Source organism: Scylla paramamosain, chromosome 32 (genome assembly GCF_035594125.1).
Source record: "Scylla paramamosain isolate STU-SP2022 chromosome 32, ASM3559412v1, whole genome shotgun sequence".
In the NCBI taxonomy this organism is placed as follows: Eukaryota; Metazoa; Arthropoda; class Malacostraca; order Decapoda; family Portunidae; genus Scylla; species Scylla paramamosain.
The window spans coordinates 14,534,881-14,539,880 of record NC_087182.1 but is presented as its reverse complement, the minus strand read 5'-3'; the positions used below and the strand labels follow the sequence as shown (position 1 = coordinate 14,539,880).

Here is a 5,000-nt window from a genome sequence, read left to right as displayed (position 1 = left end):
GTTTAATTTGGAGTTCTGTTGGGTTCGGTTGTGTAGGTATTAGATTAGATCGGATTGGAATGGAGTATAGAGAGAGAGAGAGAGAGAGAGAGATTAGACGATATTAATGTACTTGATCCATTATTAATCATCTTAGCATTGCCGTTGTTGTTGCCATCACCATTGTAGTTGTTATTGTTGATGATGTCGTTATTGCCGTCTTCACTGTTCCTGTTGCTGTTATCACTTTCCTCATCATCCTCCGTGCTGAAGGTAAGTAATGTCACTGATTACATCGCAAATTCAGCTCAAGGTTTTTCCTCGACGCACTACAAATTAACACAGTGCAATATCGTTCTGTACTAGTTTGAGAAATTGGCCACGTAGGGTGAGTAAGGCAGGGTGAGGGCTCAGGGTGACAACTTAAGGTGAGGATATACTTGTAACTAGAGTGAAGACAAGTAGAACAACATATGGAAAGACTGACGACTTAATTAGGCTGAGGTCATAGGTAGAATAAGGGTTTAACTAGGGTGAAGACGCAAGAAGAGAATGAGGACTTCTTGAATAGGGTGAAAATGTAGGTACGGTGATGTCACAAGGGTGAAAACTTAACTATAGGGTGAGAACTAAGTGAATTTGCAGTCGTGTCTAGGGTGAGGATGTTAGTGTGGTAAGGATGAAGTAATGCGTAGGGTGACAAACGCAATAAGAACGAAGGTGTGGTGCTGTAGATAGGGTGATGTAGAGAGGAAAGAGAGGAGGGGAAGACCGTCCTCTCTCTCTCTCTCTCTCTCTCTCTCTCTCTCTCTCTCTCTCTCTCTCTCTCTCTCTCTCTCTCTCTCTCTCTCTCTCTCTCTCTCTCTCTCTCTAATTAAAAAGATGGCGTGATTTAAAACCAATTAACTTCCTGGAACCTGTTGATTTCTACCTTCACTTAATTTGACTCTGATTATGACCTCGAAACTTTTGGTGTATCATATTGACGCCTTTTTTCCTGTGTTCTCTCTCTCTCTCTCTCTCTCTCTCTCTCTCTCTCTCTCTCTCTCTCTCTCTCTCTCTCTCTCTCTCTCTCTCTCTCTCTCTCTCTCTCTCTCTCTTGCTCTCGTTTTTCTCCTCCTTTTTTTCTGATAATTACGTAGTGTAGTCATAAATATATATAATAGAGGGTTTTCATGTAACCTACTACTTTTTACCTGTCGTTTTGCCACATTTTCTTTTTCTTTTTTCCTTTTTTCAACATTTCAGCTTTTTTTTTATTTGCTTTCATGATCTTGTTAGTGATTTTGCAGTCTTTTTTTTCTTTCTCCCTTCCTTATTTTTTTATCACTTTTTTTCGCTTTTACGGTTTTTTTTAAAGATTTTACTGTTTTCCTCTTATTTTTTTCACCGTTTCGAATAATTTTGTTACTTTTATGAATATTCTGTCACTAATTCTTTCATCGTTCCGTAGATTTTTTTTATTATGTTTTATTTATTATTTATTTATTTTATGTATTTTTTATTTATTTATTCTTATTTTTTTTCACTTTCACTTTAATTCTTCACCCTCTTAAGTGTAGCAGTAGGTGTAGTACAAGTGAAGTTTCAGTCGTTTATAAGTAACTTCTTTTTTCTGTGAGTTGGGACTCTGGGCAAGGACAACAAAAATAATACAAATAAATAGATAAATTAATAAATAAAACCCAATGAAGATGCTGGACTAAACTTACGTACACAAATATTTCACTCTCCAAACAGCAAAAGAGAAAGTGAGGGAGAATGCATGGAAAGAAAACGAAAGATACAAAGGGAGAGGTGGAGAAAGAGGAAAGGAGAGAAAGAAGTGGAAAAGGTGCAGAAGAGCGAGAGTTGAGGAGAGAATAAAAGTGTACAAGGCATGGAAAGTGAGGGAGAATACACGGGTAGGAAAAAAGAAGGACAGATAGGGAGAGGGCGAGAAAAGGGAAGAGCTGAGAGAGGTGGTGCAGAGTCAGAGCCGAAGAAAGAATAGAGGCGTACAAGGCGTGGAAAGTCTGCTTGAGTATCCGTTTAAAGTAGGGAAAAAAGAAAACGAGCGTCAGTGTGAGAGAAAACTGGGATGTTTGTGGGGAAGCTCAAGAATGTGATGCATTTTTTTTTTTTTTTTTTTTTTTTTACGTTATTTTGAGCCACAGCGTTGAATCCCCAGCAGTTCTCCTCTCACTTGTAACAATTGTCCGGGAGAGCACTGTGTGAGAGGGGCCATTTTTACTGTTTATTTTGAGTTTATTTTGGGTAGAAATGTTTCCTCGGATCTTTTTTTCTTTCCTCTTTTTTTCTTCCTCTTATTCTTCTCTTCTCCTTCTCTTCCTCTCCTCCTTTTCTTTTATTTTCTTCATAAAGAAATGTTTCCTTATTTGTCTTTTATCTCTTCATTCATCCTATTTCTCTTCTTTTTTTGTTTGTTTTTTCTCTTCCTCTCCTCCACTTTTTCTTGCTAAACGTTTTCTCTTGACATTCATTCTCTCTTCCTCCTCTGTTTCCTTATTATCTCTTTCCCCCTCCTCTATTCATCCATCGTCTTTCTTCCCCTTATTTCCTCCTGTTTTCGTCATCATTTCCTTTTCCGTCATAACTCGTCATTTTACTTTCCATCTTTCTGTTTCCTTAATTAATCTTCTCTCTTGCCTTCCCATATCCAGAATCATTCCCATATTTCACCATCTTCCTCGTGTTTCCTTTTCTTCCTTTGTTTTCACGCCACTGTACGTCAACATCACACTATGGCGCTCATCTGTTGCTGTCAAGGTAACTGTCGCCCTGTGCCTCATGTGCTGTTGTCGATCCAAGCCCCTATTGAAATTCTCGGGTATTGAATAGTGACGGCATTCTCCTCGTCACTCACCAGCTGAACCCAGTGCACCTCCTCTTGCTGCTCAGGTCTTAATACTTCTATGCTGAAATTCATGTGTAGGAGGACATTTGCAGTTAGTTATTTTCTTCTTTTTTTCTCTCTCTTTTTCGTTTTCGTCATCGTTCTTGTTATCCTTCTCCTTCTCCTTCTCCTCCTCCTCCTCCTCCTCCTCCTCCTCCTCCTCCTCCTCCTCCTCCTCCTCCTCCTCCTCTTGTTGGAATATCACACTATAATTCCTAATTCCTGAACAGACATATAGTTTACACTTCTTCTTTCCTCTTTCTTCTTCTTCTTCTTCTTCTTCTTCTTCTTCTTCTTCTTCTTCTTCTTCTTCTTCTTCTTCTTCTTCTTCTTCTTGACACATTTGCCCGTGTTTCTGTGGCCTCGATGTTTTGAAAGCTTTCCTTTACCAGGTCAAAATAATTTAGACAAGGACATGTTATCAGCTAACTAACTATATATATATATATATATATATATATATATATATATATATATATATATATATATATATATATATATATATATATATATATATATATATATCTCTCTCTCTCTCTCTCTCTCTCTCTCTCTCTCTCTCTCTCTCTCTCTCTCTCTCTCTCTCTCTCTCTCTCTCTCTCTCTCTCTCTCTCTCTCTCTCTCTTTTTCTAAAAGCTGAGAGTGACTGATGGCGGGTGAAATGAGGGTAAGGACACAATGAGGCGCCTGGTGAGGTCATTAGTGGGAGTCTGTACCTGTGAGTTAGAGGATCTGTGTTCGTTTAAGGGAAGGAGCTGCGTGGTTTTCTATACGATCTTGTTGAAGGAGGATAAGTAGAGTTGTTGTGCGTTTAATCATGCTCTGTTGTGTCTGAAGTGTGTAGGATAATTAGATAATAAAAATGTAAAGTAAGGGGAAGCTGCAGAAGCCAAAAAGTCTATACGTGACACTTCTGGTACAAAATATACCTGTACTTATATCTACCATTGTTATCCATTAGCTTAGGTAGATAAGCAAAAATGAATAGGTTGGCCAGTCAATAGATAGATAGATGTTTATTTACAGCAAATACAAATACTGATCTTTTATAAATAGAGATTAGAGCCGAGTCATTACGGAGCTTTAAAAGATTAGGTAGATTTATAGATGAGGATGATAGGTGGAATTAGGTAGCCATGTTTCAAACACATATAGGCCAGGCGGGTTCTTGCAGCTTTCCTTGTTTTCTTATGTTCTCATGTTCCTAACCCTTTCTTGCTGTGGTCATCCTTCGTTAACCTTCCTGGCCTTGTAAAAACTGTTTGCATGGAGAGACAGGAGAGAAAAGAGCGAAAACAGAAGGCTGTTTTTTTTTTTTTTTTTTTTTTACGCTGCAGAAATATTTACGAGAGCTTATCACACAAGAAAAAAATGTGTAGCACCGAAAGGGTTAAAACATGCATTACTAGATTACGACTATTCATGGAGCTGTAAGTATTATTAAAGAGATGACTGGCTTGGTGGCTGGTGTGTGTCCGGGAACTTAGGATGACGTGAAGTGTAGTGGTGACAAGTTACGTTAAAGTAATTAGATTTTTTTCTTTTCTTTCTTTCTTGCTTTCTTCCTTTCTTTCTCTTTTTCTTTGTTTCTTTCTTTTTCTTTCTTTATTCTCTTTATTCTTTCTTTTCTTTTCTTTCTTTATTTTTCTTTCTTCCTTCCTTTCTTTCTTCTTTCCTTCCTTTCTTTTTCTTTTTCTTTCTTAGTTTCTTTCTTTCTCACTTACTTATTTGTATAATTTCTTTTAATTTTCCTTCCTTTTCATCTCATCGTGAAAAGCTGGATATTGTCCGCGTTTTTTTTTTCTTTTTTTTTTCATGTGTGTGGTACGGATTGAGGTAAGCCATTAAATCCAGACTAGCGTGATCCATTAATGGGCGGGGTATTAGCCTTTTCACCGGCGCGCTTTGTTTTGGTTTCGGCTGATCGTCGGTCTTGTATCGGTGCGGTTGAGTTGAGCAAAGTTGTTTGTCGGGAGTGTTGCCTTTTAGAGCGGCACTCCCTGACGTGTTCCTTGTCACTGTCTGGATGTTCCGTTTTCTTCGTCCTCTTTCCTTTTCTTTTCTCTTATTATCCCGAATTCATGCACTGTTCTCTTTGTTTCTTCATTAATTTTCAAGCTTTTTC

The 5,000-nt window shown here is 38.0% G+C and overlaps 1 protein-coding gene across 19 annotated transcripts in view; it reads left to right on the top strand.

Moving 5' to 3' along the window:
- LOC135089237 (cGMP-dependent 3',5'-cyclic phosphodiesterase-like) overlaps window positions 1-5,000 on the top strand; it is a 171,153-nt gene that overhangs the window by 122,515 nt on the left and 43,638 nt on the right. The gene's annotated exons all lie outside the window — the stretch shown is intronic.